The sequence below is a fragment of the Chlorocebus sabaeus genome, chromosome 9 (assembly GCF_047675955.1).
Source record: "Chlorocebus sabaeus isolate Y175 chromosome 9, mChlSab1.0.hap1, whole genome shotgun sequence".
In the NCBI taxonomy this organism is placed as follows: Eukaryota; Metazoa; Chordata; class Mammalia; order Primates; family Cercopithecidae; genus Chlorocebus; species Chlorocebus sabaeus.
The window spans coordinates 93,490,292-93,508,891 of NC_132912.1; positions in this window are offsets into that span (position 1 = coordinate 93,490,292).

An 18,600-nucleotide genomic window follows, 5' to 3' on the forward strand; every position below is an offset into this window, starting at 1 on the left:
GGTTACAGTGATCCACTGTCATTCTCTAAGATCCATCTGTCTTCTTTACAGGCCAAATAGGAGAGTTGAATAAAGACGAGGTGAGAATAACTACCCTTGCATCTTTCAAGTCCTTGATGGTGGCACTAATTTCTATTGTTTTTGATTGACTATTTTCCTCAGTAGAGGTAGTTCTAGTGGCTTCAATTTGGCCTTTCTCACCACACTAGCTTTCACTCCATTAGTTTAGGAACTAATATGGGGATTCTGCCCACTGCTAAGTATGTCTGTGCCAATTATACATTCTAGAATTAGAGAAATGACCACAGACTGGGTTTGGGGACCCACTGAACCCACTGTGAGGCAGACCTGAACTACAACTCCATTGATCACCTCACCTCCAGAAGCTCCTACTTTTGCTGAAGAGCCACAGTGACATTTTGGGTCTCCTAGAATCTGTCAGTTCAGAGTCAGTGTCCAATAGTCTCCAAAGGTCTGATTATTTTCTTTTCCCCAGTGCACAGTTACCCTGGCAAAATGTCATAAGTCTTTTGGGGAAAGCTAAAAGAAACATTATCAGTACAAATTTTTGGTGTACCAGGGTCCTTCCTGGAGGGCACCTGGTCTCCTTTGCTTTCAAGGGGTTTTTTAAACTGACTCATGTCTGGGAACTAATTGAGGGGCCATGATTCTCTGCTTTCATTATTGGAGTTAGACTTTTTGTTTGCCTGACCTGAAAGTATTCTGCTTATACAGTAAAGTAAGGATTTAGTAGGTTTTCTATCTATTTTATATCTAGGAATACCGTAATTGACTACTCAATGCCTTAGGTCTACATCAGTCAGACTATTCTGATTGTTGATTTGCCTCTTCTATTCATTACAATAACTACATCCACCTTACTTTTGGTGTTGGGAACCACCACTTGGCCCCTACCACCCCAGATCCGATTATCCCCATTGCATGTAAGTTTTCCCATTGAGTGACAGTACTTCTCACCATAAGGTCGGGCCTACAGAAAAGTGCAATCACAGAGCTCTTCAGGGATGCTGGAACTCCCCTTACAAATCTGTTTCTCAAAGTATTCGTGAAAGAGCTATCTGGACCTTCCCAGTGTGGGTCAGTAGGTTTTACTACTCTAACTCCACTCTAGCATTACAGTCTCTTTAAGCCTCTAAATCCCTTCCTTTGTGTAAACCAAACGGAGATGAGGCTTATCCAACTTGCCCTCAGTGGGTCATCTTTTGATCTATGTTTCAGCCAACCAACCAACCAAACTGTTACTGCCTTTACTAACTTCCTGAGCTGCAATGTTACATGCAGAATCTCTGCTTAGTGGGGCCGTATCAATAAATTCAGCCTATCCCACTATTCCTTCCATCATTCTTCTATACCTTTAGTATCCATTTCCATATGTTTCCCCCCTTTTCTGCTTATATACATTAGAAAACTCAAGTAGTTCTATCAGCGTATAGGGCGCCTCCTCATGGGTCACACTCTCTACATCACACGTAGGGGCCTGCTGGGTCTCAAGTCTAGTTACAGGGATAGAAACAAAGAGAGATGGTGGGCATGAGTCCTGAGGAGAATCAGCATTGTCTTGCTTGGCAACTGCTTCAAGGGAGGCCACTAACCTTTTCCATAGGCAATGCACAGATCATCCCTTCAGAAAGAGATGGAAAGGCCAATACCACTGGGAGTGAGAACACCACTGCCTTGGAAGGTGGAGAGACCACTTCCAATGGCAAACAAGACTCATGAGGATTTAGGAGCTCGATGTCCCCAGCCTCATCAGAGTCTTCTCACACATCCCCATCCCAACTTACAGGATCCCATTCTTTCCCAACCAATGCCCTCTCTTCAACAGCAGATACGAGGCTGGGAGTTCAACTTTTGTTGTAATGCAGTTAATTGCATGACGAGGGCCTGTGTTGATTTTCAGCAATTTCAGCCCTTTCCTACAGGAAAGAAGATTCTAACTCAGGGCACATTCAGAAGCTCTTAGGCTATTTATACATAGCTGCAGCTGGTAAATCAAATTCATAAGCTCATCCTTTTCTTTCATCGCTTCGTCCAGCAACATTAAAAGTAACCAACCAATATCATTATATTCCTTGGTTTTCCAGAAATGTTCAAAATATCACATGCCAAGTCACCAAGTTCCTTGCCTTTTATGCATGGTGAATTAAAAGTATCAAATGCATTTATTCTGCATGTCTCTGTAAACAGTTCACACCATTGACTATGAGGCACTTCGTACTATTAGAAGTAGAGTCCTTAGCATTTTTAGGTCTAATTAGATAGAGAGCCAATTCCAGGAAACTCCAAAACCAATTAAGAAAACTCATCCTCAAAATTCTATTTCTCTAGGACCATACTTGGTTCCAGAATCTGTATTCGAGAGGGTTCTCTGAGACACAGAACCAATAAGATCGATATAGATATATAAGAGGGGATTTATTAGAAGAATTGGCTCACATGATTATGTAGGCTGAGAAATCCAAGAAAGATCATCAGTAAGTTGTATACTGTGGGATCCTGGTAGCATGGCTAAGTTCAAGTCCAAAGGCCTGAGAACCCAGGAGACCACTGATATAAGTCAGTACAGTCTTCCTTCTTGATACCTGTGCCCTGTAGTGTCTACTAAAGATGCTTTCAGTTATTCTTGGAAATCAGGATGCAGAATGTTTGTTGACAGGAGACCAACTCTGATGACAGAGTCACGATGTCAACCCTTCCCAGGCAAAATGAATTAAATTTAAATTTAAATTGGATTTTAAAATTAAGAGTGCAGTGTGTGGCCCCATCCTATGGATGACAAAATGGAAGAAAAAGTCCAAAAGGAATAAATGGAGGTCAGAGGATGGAGTGCAAGGCACTACAGAAAGAGTAGAGAAAAGTAGAAGAAAAAAAGGAGGAAAAAAGCAGAAGCAGTGTAAATGCATAGGAAGAGTAAAGTGAGAAAACAGAGAACAAGGGTTAGGAAGCTGATAATGACAAACAGACAGTGAGTCCTTCCTAGTGTGAGTCAGTCACCTCCAGGACTGCAGCCCAAGAAGCAACAAGAACAACGCATCTTTAGGAATGACAGCCAGCTCAACAAGAGAAGTCAACAGAAAAGTGTAACAGATGAGATGGAGCACAGGGAATAGAGATGAAAACCCACTTCTCTGGCTGACCAGCTTTTGCCAGCTCTCTAGTCATCTAAGCACAAAATGCAGCATTTGTGCAGGTGCACCTGTAGATATAATAGCTTAACATATTGTAGATTAATTTTGTATGATTCTTTATGTGTAAAGGGTAGAAAAGAACGAATTATTTTCATAAAACTGTTCATTCTCATAAAACAATTTCAGCAATACTAAATAGTAGAAGGAAAAAATGAGACAAAGACTTCATGACAAAAACACCAAAAGCAATTGCAACAAAAGCCAAAATTGACAAATGGAATTTAATTAAACTAAAGAGCTTCTGCACAGCAAAAGAAACTAGCATCAGAGTGAACAGACAACCCACAGAATGGGAGAAAATTTTTGTAATGTACCCAACTGACAAAGGTCTAATATCCAGAATCTACAAGGAACTTAAACAAATTTACAAGATAAAAAAAAAACAACTTCATCAAAAAGTGGGCAAAGGATATTGACAGATACTTCTCAAAAGAAGACATTTACGTGGCTGACAAACAAGATAAAAAAGCTCATCATCACTGATCATTAGAGAAATACAAATGAAAACTACAATGAGATAACATCCCATGCTAGTCAGAATAGCAATTATTAAAAAGTCAAGAAACAATAGATGCTGGCGAGGCTGTGGAGAAGTAGGAATACTTTTACACTGTTGTTGGGAATGTAAATTTGTTCAACTATTGTGAAGGTCAGTGTGGCGGTTCCTCAAAAATCTAAAACCAGAAATACCATTTGACCCAGCAATCTCATTACTGGGTATATATCCAAAGGAATATAAATTATTCTACTATAATGACACATAAACACATATGTTTATTTCAGCACTATTTACAATAGCAACGACACGGAACCAATCCAAATGGCCATCAATGATAGACTGGATAAAGAAAATGTGGCACATATACACCATAGAATACTATGTAGCCATAAGAAAGAATTAGATCATGTCCTCTGCAAGGACATGGATGAAGCTGGAATCCATCATCCTCAGCAAACTAACATAGGAACAGAAAACCAAACACCACATGTTCTCACCCATATGTAGAAGTTGAACAATGAGAACACATGGGCACTGGGAGGGGAACAACACACACCCAGGCCTGTTGGAGGATGGGAGGAAAGGGGAGGGAGAGCATTAGGACAAATACCTAATGCAAGTGGGGCTTAAAACCTAGATGACAAGTTGTTAGGTACAGCAAACCACCATGGCACATGTATACCTATGTAACAAACCTGCGCATTCTGTATATGTATCTAGGAACATAAAGTAAAATAAAAATTTTTTAAAAGAGAAAAAAATGAGACAGTTAAGTCCTACCTCCTGGAAATAAGCATTGTTAACACATAGTGGACATCATTTCAGATAAAACAGCTAAATCAATCTCTCTCTACATGTAGATATAGATATTAACATAAGTAGATGTGTAACATATATGTACACACACATATACATACACACACACACAAGCATATCTCTCTCTCTCCACACATACATACTTACATAAATATATGCTACACACACACATAAAAGAATGCATGGTTGGATGAACAGAAAGATGTGCATATAACAATAGAAAAATAGAAAAAAAAATCAATGATGGATAGAGAGATGATAGATGACAGACTTGCAAAATGGACTTATATTACCTATTTTTAATAAAAAGATTTCAATGGAGTCCTATTATTTAAGCATTTATTTAACTTATATATGTACAGTCATACACTAGAACAGATAAAGAGTGAGAGGAAAATAAAAAATTTATATAATGCAGACAATTTAACTTACATTCACCTCATACAATGAGCATGAATGAGATTTTCATCTATTTTTCTCCATTCACTTTCAATAACAGTGTACCTCTTACAATGCAAGCATTTCACTGCACTGAATATGGGCTTTGGTATTTAAAAATATTATTTGCATAATATGACCTCAAAGACCACAGTAGGCATTAAGTTTATCTAGTAATCAACTGAAAAAACAGCAATCTCCTCCAAAGCTGGAGATTAAATTGGCTGTGTTGAGCTCACTCAGCAAGTGACTTTCACTGCCACGCACTTTTTTATGAGATTTTCAGAGAAAATTTTGACTATATTTTAATATTCATATTCAGAGATCATTTGAAAGCCTATGTCTTAAGCAAGATGCAATTTGTCACTGTAGATTTTTTAAAACTTACTAGAAGGTACTCAAGAGCAACTGAAAAGTTACTAAATCTCAAATTAATATTGATTTACAGGAGATTTTGTTTATGAAAAGTTTCTGACATGGCTTGACTCTGTGTCCTCACCCAAATCTCATCTCTAATTGTAATCCCCACATATAGAGGGAGAGACCTGGTGGGAGGTGATTTGATTATGGGGGCTGTTTCCCCCATGCTGTTCTTGTAATAGTGAGAGAGTTCTCATGAGATCTGATGGTTTTAAATGTGGCAATTTCCCCTGTGTTCGCTCTCTTTCTCCTGCCAACTTGTGAAGAAGGTGGTTGCTTTCTTTTGCCTTCTGCCATGATTGTAAGTTTTCTGAGGCCTCCTGAGCCATGTGGAACTGGGAATCAATTGAACCTCTTTTGCTTATAAATTACCCAGTCTCAGGTAGTATCTTTATAGCAATGTAAAAATAGACTAATACAGTTTCCAAAACAAAACACACAGGGTTGTTTTTTAAACTGTGCTTAGGATTCCTTTTCAATTAACCTATTTTATGTAATTTTAGTTAATATTTATTAATGCATTCCTTTGAAAGACATGGAAATTAACACTTAAACTTTCTTCCAACATCCCTCCCTCAACTCACACTTTTTATTAGTTATATGATTATTTCACATTGCCAAGCCTTACAGGATTACGATCTGTCCTACAGTCATAATTCCCCATTTTTGTTTGGTCTCTGTTATCAAGCATTCCACCACTACTCCACGCATCATGACATCATCATTCATCTCTTTACGTTTGAATGTTGCCGTCAAGTCAGTTTTTCAAGATTGGCTTACAGAGATCACAAAGTTTAGAATGTCTATTTTATAGCTTACCATCTGTATTACCAAGTTACTGAGTTACTGGTAACTATTGTTCCATTATCTTTAGGCACTGAGTAGTGCTGTTAAGAAGCCCGGGCCAGGTGCGGTGGCTCACACCTGTAATCCCAGCACTTTGGGAGGCCAAGGCAGGTGGGTTACCTGAGGTCAGGAGTTTAAGACCAGCTTGTCCAACATGGCAAAACCCTGTCTCTACTAAAAATACAAAAAATTTCCTGGGTGTGGTGGTGGGCACCTGTAATTCCAGCTACTTGGAAGGCTGAGGCAGGAGAATCACTTGAACCCAGGAGGTGGAGGGTGCAGTGAGCAGAGATAGCATCATTGCACTCCGGCCTGGGAAACAAGAGTGAAACACTGTCTCAAAAAAAAAAAAAAGAAGAAGAAGAAGAAGAAGAAGAAGAAGAAGAAGAAGAAGAAGAAGAAGAAGAAGCAGAAGCCCAAGCTCAAGACCAAACATATTTTTCCCTTGTACAGGATTTCATTGTTTGACTGTTGAAATTTTCTTTACTCCTAAAATTCAGTAATTTAGCTTACATATGTCTTACTATTAGTTGTTGTATTAAGGTATTTTTTGCTTTCTAGAATAAACTGGTATTTTTAATCTGTAATTTCATGTTTTTATTTAGTTCAGGAAAGTTGCCTTTCATTATATTTTTGTTAAATACTTTTGCCCCATGTCTAAATTAACATAATAGGCTTCCAATAAATATTCCTTTAATGAATAAATATGTTTGAATACTTTTCCTGTTTCATTTTTTTTGTTCTCTCCTTCAGGAAGTCAACTATATTTATATTGATGATGTTTTCTCTGTCTTCCAGTTTGATCACCTTTGATAATCTTTTAAATATCTGTATTTTCCATTTTGTTTTTGTGATTTTTGAAGCCTGTCCAGCACTCCTATCTTTAGCTGTGTTTTCAGCGTTTACATTATTCTTGTTGCTTCTAAAGTATGTTTCATCTTTATAATGATATTATTTTCTTGCAGTTCTTCCTTAGATTCTACTGGCACACTATTAACTTCCTGCTTATGTATTACATTTTCTTCTCAGAACTCTTTGAGTTCTTTTTAGAGAAAACATCATCATTTCTTTGAAAACATACAAACTTATTTTTCTGAACTCTACCCTATGTTTTAGGGTAATTCTTTTTGTGATATATTCTCTAGGTTACTTCCTTAAAATGAAAACAATAATTCCTCTTTAAATGGAGCCAACTATTAGCTAAGGAATAATATGGGCAAGAGGATCTAAGGCCATTTACAATGTAAATTGAGGTTTATTGTTATGGGCACAGTCTTACCAAGTCTGCCACTACCTACGCGGTAGGCAAGAAGCTCTTGAGTATAAATATACACATTTTAAGCCTACAGTTTTAATGAGAATAAAAGGAAAGAGCCATCTGGACACCTTCATCCACCTCAGAGAGATGCTTGTCTTTAACATTCTTTGCTGATAAAACAAGGAAAACGAGATTGAAATATATATAGTTCCTGTTGTAGACTCAACACTCCCAGAAACAGACAGACCTTTGTCTGTCTCTTTCAAGTCTCCCACAGGAGCAAAAGTTCATGGAGGCAACACTTCTGCTCAGTGTTGTTCAGCATCACTGTGGAATATCTGCTCTTCCCAAGTGAAATTCTGAAATGGTAATGCAGACAGTTGGCAAATAAGAAACCAGGAATAAACAAGGGCAAAATTATTTAGGACCAAAAGATGTGTAACTGAAATGGATGCTTGAGAAAAAAGGGGGATGACTCATGCTGCAAATTATGCAGGAGACAGAGTTAAGTGTATAAGAAATTCTAATATTGGGATTTAGAGTTTGAGTATGGCAGCATTTCAAATCCAATCTGTGCCACTAGTCAGACAATCAATTAAGCTCTGATTACCCACATTCATCCTCTTGCTCATATTTCCAGGACCTACACAGAACAGCCAAAAGCAGAGCAAAGATTCAAATCACAGCTTTGACTACTCTGCTCCTTCCCCAGTGCCTCTGCCTGCACCAGGACCTGAGGAGCCATGGCAAGGGCAACATAGATGTAGAGAGGGAAGGCACGGCTGCTGAGATCTGCCAGAGGGCAAGTTCGCAGATGGAGGGACCTAATGCTTTGCCCTTGAAGCTTTAGTGCTGATGACAATCAAGTCCTTTCTATATTGTGGGTAGATGAACATGGTTTCCCTGCTCTCCATACTGCTCCTGGTGAGATGGATCTTAGACCATAAACACAGTGTCAGTAAGGCTCCTTTTTTAGAGATGCCATCCCTGCCATTGAAAATCACTAAACTGTAACTCCACAGGGGTATTCCTCACTTAGTAAACTGAGTCCTGACACAGCCATAGACATTCTACAAATCATTAGAACTGTAGGATGGGGCTGCAGGTTTGAGGAAAATCTGTATGCCTCTGCTCTCCTGTTCCTACCTCTTCAGGTCGAGAATACACTTTGGGGCAGGAATACCACATAGATTGCATGCTGGAGTTGTGGCCATTTTCTTGTTTCTTTGAATATAAACAGGCTTTTCTTTTTCCTATTTTTCATTCCTTTTATTGCTTTTTATATGTTTTAAGAGAAGAAAGAGGAGCAAAGATGCTTTTACGAGAACACACTTAACCAGAAATGCTATAAGTTTGATTTAAACATTTAGCATATTTTGATTACACTTCACAGTATATGTAAGGAGAACGTTTGGTGGCTCAGAGCATGGAGTCTCGAGTCAGTTTAAATCCTGCTTCTAGCACTCATGAGATCTTGAACCAGTGATTTAATCTCTCTATGTCTCGGTTTCCCCATATAAAAACATGTAGGTAATAGGACCTTACTGATAAACTTATTTTCAGGGTTAAACAAAATAACTCATTTTAAACATCAAGCATATAGTAGGAGCACCAAAAAAAACTACCATTTTTATAAATTTTCCTTAACTGTTCTCTTATTAGAAAATGCTGGTTTAAAAAACAATGAAGTATTGGTTGATTTGCCATATCTACATCTAGGTAGAATTTATTAATCACCTAATATAATTAGTCTTATATCCAAGTAAGAAAATACAGCATCCTTTTCCCCAGAAGGAAAAATATGCAACACTTCCCTGTAGTTCTATTCCACCAATGTATCAATGACAGGTCATAGCAACCTTTTATAAAAGTATGGCACTTTATAAGTCACTTGCATATTTATTATCAACTTTGATGCTTTAATAACACTCTGCACTCTAAAGCAGACATCTATTATTCCCATTATATGTAGATAAAAAAATGAAAGTGATCTGTTTGAGATTTCACAGTAAGGGTCTTAAACTAGAACTTCTCTCTTCCTGTTCTCTTTATGACACAGAGACCCTCATAAGAGGAACGCAGCAGTGCTAAGGAAACAAGTCATCCTCTGCCTCCCTAAAGTACTGGAGGAAATAAAACACCGAAACAGACACGGCCCACATGCCTCTCCTCTTTAAAATCATGCAACTTAGGAAGGCTTAGAATAAGTTAATAGACATTTTCTCAAATCCTATTTGAGGAAGGAAGAAGGGAAAGAAACAAACCCTACTTCTGTCCTTAAAAAGTTGATAGTCAATTTTAGGCTCTCACAGACCTGAATGATGTAATTTAAGAATTTTATTTTATATAATCTTTGTGGAACCAACCTATAGCCATGCCTGACATTATCAATTCTCTTCAAACTTCCCCCTGGTACCTGAAAAAAAAAGGACAAGGCTTGAAGAGATGGCAAGAAGAGATATTAGAAATGGCAGCCTACAAATTGCTCAATGTCAGGCTGTCATTGGAAACTGAGAGCTGTGATACTAATGGGTAGCAGCTGAGCCTGGCTGAGGCGGTGCTGCACATGAGGTAAAAAGAGTGAGCTTTATTAACTGGACTTTCCTCCTTGGACTCCAAACCTCTTGATATCTAGAGAAGGTTGAGTATAGACCTAGAGCAAATATGCCAGTCACAATCATTGGAAGAGTTCTTTAATACATGACTTTACGAAGATGCCAACAATTTTATAAGAATAACTGATTCAAGTTGTAATAAGATCTGCATACAGTTTTACAGTTGTTAACTTCAGCATATGGACCTGCAGAAAATATTTAAGTAGATTTCTCCCAAAAAGATGTTCTCTCTTGCTCTTCTAACTCTGTTTAGTCCATGTACCTAAACTAATTCATTTCACAGCAGAGAGGACGTTTTAGTTTCCTAGCTTTGGGTCAAGAAGCATAATTCCCAGACTGAGTTTGGCAATAGCCTATCACTGTTAAACATCCTCCAAAGAGGCCAGCACTTTAAATGTATAACTGTCCACTAATCGTGCTCGTTAATCAGGAAGACCAACTACAGACTTTAAGAGATAAAAACAAAATAAGGATTCCTAATAAAGAGAGAAGATGGTTTATTTCTCCACGCCTCAAGACTAAAACAGATTTTACTTGGCCATCGAAGAAGTAGCTTGGGCTTCAGAGTAGCTCTCTCTCAGCACAGGCTGCAGTCACTGGAAAGAAATACCAGCCCATGCCCTCCCCAGTGCCCTCTGATTCTCAGAGTCCTCCACAGCTGAGCAACACAATGGAGTCCCTTGCACATTCACAGCATCATCTCAGTCAGTCCTTTTAGGGCCCTTCCAACACTTCCAGTCCTTCTAGGATTTTGTGGACAACAGGCTAAATCAACCACTGAAAATAACAAGACAGGCTCTTCCAGCAGTAGTTGAGGCAGTTGCTTGTGGATCCATCCTGAAGTATCTATTGCATAATAGAACTTTGAGCTGCTACTTTGTACTTGTTGTGTGTTATTTCCCAGGCAGGCAAGTGCTGCCTCCTGTGACAACTTCTGAAATCAGCACCTAGGCCTTTACTATCCCACAACTCCACATCACTGCCGCATGCATTGCTACTGCCCAGTCCTGGTTTTGCCCAGGAAAAAAGCTCTCTGGAAAAGTACAAAAGTTTTCATCTTACACTAAAGCTGAGTAGTGCTGAAATAGAAATTAAAAATAAGAATTCTCCTTTACACATATAGTGGATTCTTGGTCACTCTCTTCAAGCATAATGCTAACACCAGGTGATATCTATTTAGAATAATGTAAAACCAACAATAAGAAACATCTGGCGGAGCGGTGGGGGGGGGAAGGTTACTATAGGCCAAACATGATCTTAATTGTTTTTATGTATTATCCGTTTTTGAAAACACTCCTAAAAGGTTGTTATCCATATCCATATGTTATCCATATGATATTGTTATCCATATGCTGCAGATGAGAAAGTTAGGCAGAGAGATTTAAAAAATTGCCCAAAGTCACACAGCCAGTAGGTGGTTCGGCAGGCATCCAACCCAGGTCTGTCTGACCTCATGCCTTGGGCTCCTACCCACCATGTTTACCATCTCCCAGGGCTTAGACATACATCATGGAATAACTTTATAAAGATATTACTAATGCTTTATATTTGTGTTACATGTTATAGTTTATGAGGCCCTTACATGTTGGTTGTCATAGTTTATCTTTCCAACCCCAAGAAGTAGCCTATCTGATTTCATAAATGAAAGTTCTTCAGTGTTAGGTCATTGAGAGTCAAAGTAAAATTGACCAATGAATCAAAGCGTTTAATCAAATTATCAAGTTAAGCCTCAAAAGGAGCTCTTCTGAATACCAGACCAACATTTAATTTTTACTGAACCACCATGTAAAGCATGTTTTTTTACATAGAAAAATTACAGGAAAATTTAAAGCTTTCTTTCTATTTATAAATGACTAATATTTGATTAACACAAGGATTAGAAACTAAATACATTTCCAAATGCTAAATAACGTGCATAGTCAAGTGCAATTTTGTCATTGCTTTAATCTTGGTGCCTAGAAAACTGCCAGCACAAAGTCGTTGCTCAATAAATGTTTGTGGAATAAGTGAAAGAATGGCAGGAGTAGGGGATCATGGTACAGCTGCACATAATATGTTGTGAGCAGCTCTTTAGTCATGTAACAAGAAAGATCTGATGCGCTAGAGAAAAGTCCTTGAATTGATCATAGTCTGATGCAATGGGACATGGCAGCATGGCATATTGGGAGTTGGGAGGAAGCTTGGGTTTTAAAATCTAAAAAGCAGCCTTTGACTTGTTCCTCCACCACTTCCTATATCGCCTTGGGAATTGATGCAACCACTCACAGCCTCTGCCTTCTTCAGTAAAAAGAGAATTTATTTAAGTCACATCACATGAGTGTTTATATTACGAGTTTAATCAATTATTTAGATATAAGGACATGCGAAAAGCACAGAAATTTATTATTTGAATTGTGCTGCCAGTCCATTAAATAAGCATATGCACTGGAGGGTTTTTCGCTTCTGTCTCTCTCTCTCTCTCAAAATTGTTTAACATTTTCATTTGCATATAAACTGTTTATTTTATAGTGTATATTATGGTACATGGTTATTAAACTAGTCTATCTTAGTTGAATACCTGAAACCATGTTTACTTGATGGACAATTTAAAGGATTTTCAAGAGCAGTTCAGACTGGGGATGATTTTCATCTTATATAATGACACTAAAATCTAAACTCTATGTAAAATAGGACTCCACTAAACAAAGCTATTCAGGAGGCTGAGACAGAGAATCGCTTGAACCTGGGAGGCCAGGGTGCAGTAAGCCAAGATTGTGCCACTGCACTCCAACCTGGGCAACAGAGCAGGACTCTATTTCAAAAAAAAAAAAAAAAAAGGAGTTTATAGATTTAGGGGTGACAATTAAATGAGGTAACACCCATAAAACACTGAACACTGGAGCAATACTCAAGAAGTACTATTTTCTCCACCCACCTCCAAAATCTAATACAAACTTCCCTCTGTCAGTGGAAATTACAAGTCTGAGATCAAACCAGTTGAAATATAGTTCATGTTCCCTTTTCTGAGATTCATTTAGGCACATTTGCTGGGAGTCTTCTCTAAAAACAGCTGAGGAAATGAGCTAGAGACTGCCAATAACATTCAACTGCTTAAATGTTTCTATTGGTCGAATTTTCATATTTTTCATCTTTCTCTTATTATTTCTTAAGCTAAATAAACTATCTCAAAAAATAATTAGGATAGATTTCTAAATTCATGGCATGATAGACATCAGAAAATTGTTCATCTTCAAAACTTCTGTCTGGCAATTTGATACAATGTCAAGACAATTTCAGTTTCTTAATTTCTTTCATACAGCAATCACTTAAATAATTGAAACAAATTTTCTAAGTCATATCCTTCCCTATTTATTCATAATTATCCAATCAATTGAAATATTTTCTTGTAACTTCAACTATAATATAATAAGTGCTTTAATCAGATAAGTTTAAAGTTTAATCAACTCAGACTTCTATGTCTATGGAAATGTTTTAATAATCTAAATTAAAATCACCTACAATAATTCACTCACTCCTCTCAATGGTATTTGGTAGTTCAAGGAGGGGCATATGCCACGGGATTAGCCTTCAACAGCTTTGTATTGTATTAAGCAAAAGTCATTTTCTTTAAACACAATGTAAATTACATTTTAATATCTCTATAGATTTCCATATTAACAAGTGGAAAGCACAGCAGATTTACCAAATAAACTTGAACAGAATTGCCTAGTGTTATTAATAATTTCACCTCCATATTTTAAAGATATAAATTTGCTTGTTTAAAAGCCACCAGATGTAATTTTAGTACTTCTATTTTGAAAACAGGTAAAGTCAATGTCATTAGAGTCTTTGATGTCACAGTAAAGGTAAGCATATGCACATTGTGTTTTAAAAATAATCCAATCCATTATATTGCAAAAATACAGTTAGATTGTGTGTATGTGTATGTGTGTATGAAAGTGATATATAATGTCTAAAATATTACATAAAAGCCAAAGATTATTATTTGGTAGGTGATATGGTTTGGCTCTGTGTCCCCACCCAAATCTCAAGTTGAATTGTAATCCTCAGTGTTGGGGGAGGGACCTGGTGGGAGGTCATTGGATCATAGGGGTGGAATTCCCCCTTGCTGTTCTTGTAACAGTGAGTGAGTTCTGACGGGATCTGCTTGTTTAAAAGTGTGTAGCACTTCCCCCTTTGCTCTCTCTCCTGTCGTCATGTGAAGATGTGCTTGCTTCCCCTTCACCTTCTGCCATGATTGTAAGTTTCCTGAAGCCTCCCCAGCTATGCCTCCTGTACAACCTGCAGAACTGTAAGTCAATTAAACTTCTTTTCTTTATAAACTGCCCAATCTCAGGTAGTTCTTTATAGCAATGTGAGAACAGACTAATACAGTAGGCAAGTCATTACAAGTAGCTTAATTCAGGCCACAGGGTTATTGGAAGCAAAAATCGACTAAGCCAGGAAGCCACTCCTCCGATGGTTTCTCAGTTCATAATGATATCAAATACTGTGATTTGATTGATGCCTTTTTCTAATTATATATTCTATTAACACTTGGAAAATAATCAGCAAAGGAATAAGGATAATCTGAAAGTCCCACTTACTACTAAAAATGTACTTATTTTAATAAAAATAAAAATAAAAATATTTTGAAAATATGAAAAAGTATAAATGGAAATAAAAATCACCTGTAATATCAATATCCAGAGATAATACCTTTTAATAGTTTGATATATATGTACATATACATACATATGCAAGGATATATATATATAAATTTTTTAATTGGTATTAAATTACTATATATGTAGCTTCCTACCTGAAGTTCTTCACTGGAAATTTTTTTTTATATTATTTAACTTTATTTCCAAAACATGATTATTAATGGCCATAACATATTACTGTTAATATACAAGCTCCATGAGCATAGTGACCAAATCTGTCTTGTTCTTACAACCAGTATGTTGTAAATTAAATATGCCATAATTTATTTAACTACTTCCTTAATGTTTGACATTCAGGTGGTTTCCAAATTTTCATTGCCATAAATGTTACAATATTATTAACGTATGAATTTTCCCTTTCTCTGACTTTCCCCTTTTTCTGACAGATGTTTAATTTTCATCTTTCTCCCACCCTCAAAAGGGAGTTCTGTTTTGCCTGATGATTATTTGAGCTTTTGCGATGCAGATTCAGAAGGAAAGAAGTGAGGCTGGAGTTGAAGAACAAGAGGTGTGTGGGCAGGATTGGAAGATAAATTTTCTGAGAATTTTGAAGGATAAGATGTGGGAGTAACTGTGTGAGGAAATTATATGGGAGATTTTTAAAAAATTACCATGGTCTATGTAACCTCCTCATTGGTTTTTTTAATGTAAGTATGGAAATTATAGAATCAAATTTTGGTTTTTTGTTTTGTTTTTTGTCTGTCAAATATACACCCTTGAATATTAGGGTAGCCCCATTTCTGAAATAAAGAACCTCCAAATCTCAGTGGCTTAACATCATTACAGTTTATTTCTCATGCCTCTTTCCGTCCAATGGTGGTACAGACGGTGGACTCCATGTGATGACAAAGAGAACTCAGCTCCTTCTGTGTGGTGGATTTGACGTCCCACAGGGCCTCTGAGTCCTGCACTGGTCCTTTTGCAATCTGCCTTGAGATGAAGAAGGAGAAGGAGCATGGAGGATCTGCAGGAGTTTAATGGGCCAGGCTAGAGGTGCCGTACATCACTTTTGCCCCCAATCCATTGCCTGGAACTCAGTCACATGGTCCCCACCTAGCTGCAAGGGAAATCAAGAGTGTAGTTCATTGTGTTCCAGAGATAGTCTCTGCTATCATTTCCCACGCTATGAAATCTTGATAAAACTGTTACTCGAGGTACCTATGTTCCCTTGGCCAAATGACAGACATAGGGCCTTGGTAAGGCTATTTGGAAGATCTTTCTCAGGTATTTGAATCGTGAGTACAGTGACAGAAGAGAGGAAAGTATTTGCAGTTGGCTCACCTTGATGGTAGTGCCCTGTAAAAATCCTTCATGTGTTCCTAAAATCTACACCCTTAGTGCAGCCTCATACTTATCTTTCATAAGGGCTATTCAGCTTTTCCTTCATGTCTGTGAACTACCCACATCCTTCCAAATAATTCTTTTTATCTATGTTATCCGCAATTATTATTTGTTGCCTGTAACCAAAGGAACCTAATTAATACTGAACTCACAGTGTTTTTTGTTTTTTGTTTTCTGTTTTTTGAGGCGGAGTTTCACTCTTGTTGCCCAGGCTGGAGTGCAATGGCATGATCTTGGCTCACCGCAACCTCCTCCTCCCAGGTTCAAGCAATTCTCCTGCCTCAGCCTCCCTAGTAGCTGGGATTATAGGCATGTGCCACCAGGCCCAGCTAATTTTGTATTTTTAGTAGAGATGGGGTTTCTCCATGTTTGGTCAGGCTGCTCTCGAACTCCCGACCTCAGGTGATCCACCCGCCTCAGCCTCCCAAAGTGCTGGGATTACAGGCATGAGCAACTGCGCCCAGCCTTACAGTGTTTTAAAATTATATTCAGTTGTTATTGATACGTGTTTCTCGGTTCACAACACTACTCTCAGATGATGACTTCATAAGGTTTACACAAATAATGTCAAGATAAATTGATTTGTACATAAATCTTTACCCTATTTCTGATTATTAGGCCAAATGCCTAGATCAAATGTATGTTTATTAAAATATAGTAATACTAATTATGTACTTCAGTCAATTAAATATTATTATAGAATCTTTTCATATGATACACATTCCATTACAGCTTTAGAAAATTGTGTTTTCAGCATTAATGTAATAACAAACAGAAGAAAGTACACTTGAGCACTACACAACACAGTACTCATGTTAAAGTTACATCGATGAACCTTAAATGTGTCTTGAGGAAACCTGTACAGAAATTCTAGATACAGTACGAGTGTTCCTGGAGAGTGCTGCCCTCTGTTGCAAGAGAAAGGGAGGAAGGGACGAGTGTAACTAGATCATTAGTGCAGCCTTCTGCAGCTTGTTTGATTTCCATTGCAGTCAGTTCAGATCTGGGATTTAGGAGAGACCATTCCTTCCCCCTTCCGCCATGCTTGTCCCTTTTCCTCTACGTAGTGACTTCTCGGCCTCCATAAAGCACCAGCCACAACAGAATCAGCCCACTTAAGTCAGTTGGGTCTTTATGAAACTGCCCATGAGGCCTTGTTGTTGCATGTAGACAAATTCAGAGAGAATTTGGTTTGTCTTCTTGGCTTAAGAAAGGATATAGGAAATTTGGGGATATAGGGATTCATGATTTTTACTGAGAGAAAAAGCCTTTTTTTTTTTCAGCTTTGCGTATCTAGGACAATTCACATACAATAAGAGTCAGCTGTGACACTGAAGTAGCTTACATTCTTTTAAAATTTATCTCAGGTGTGGACAACATGGCCAAGTGTTTTGTTGTTGTCTTGTTGTGCTGTTTGAAAAACACATCCTTTACCAAAATTTTACCATAAAATGTTTTAAAATAATATTTAATGCTAAAATATGTATTTAAAGAAGCACAAACACAAAATTAATTAAATGAAGATAACTTACGGAGTAATACAAAGGAAAGAGTATACACTTTTAATAAGAATAGGGTAGAAAAAGTCTTAATTTGATACCAAAGCCAGAAGAAAACAAAAAAACTTTTTAAAAGGCACCTATCAAAAAGATCTGGTAGGATACTTTTGTGAGCAAATTTTAAAATAAATAACATTTGTTTACTTACATAAAAAAAACTTCTCTACTGGGCCTGGAACAATTTATAGAAAAATAGGAATATTTCAAAAATGTGTCAATACATGACACTACTGTCAAATCTTATTAAACAAAAAAAGAACTACTGACCAATCTCACTTATGAATATATTGACCCCCAAAATCCTAAACATAATAGTAGGAAATAGAATTAAATAAGACACTGAAAGGATTTTAGACTGCAAAAATGTATTAATCATTCTAGACTGCAAAGATAACATTATATTAGTAAGTCAATTAATATACTCTCTTAGCTGCCAACAACATTTGTCTATTTCCAAATCTATTCCTGGTTTTAAAAATAACAAACTGTAAAATAGGATTGGATATATCCTGCCTGAATATTATTTTTTAAATGCATATTGCAAATCTAAGGCCAGCACTATGCTCAGGGAAGAAATAATGGAAGTATTTCCATTAAAGTCAGAAATAAAGATGTATTAGATCATCATAATAATTTAATAGTGTTCTCAACATCAAGCCAATGCTATTAATTAAAGAAATGAAGTAAGAGGTATACATATTTAAAGAAAGGATGCAAAATTATTTCCAGCCAATAAAATTTTATATAATTTTTAAATATGTATAATTTTCTGTGAAGCCCTGGAAAACTTCTGGAACTGTTAAGAGAATAAGTAAGGCAGCTAGCTTCGAAATAAATATACAATAATATGCAATCATTCTTCACATACCAGAGATAATCAGTAATAAAGCTAC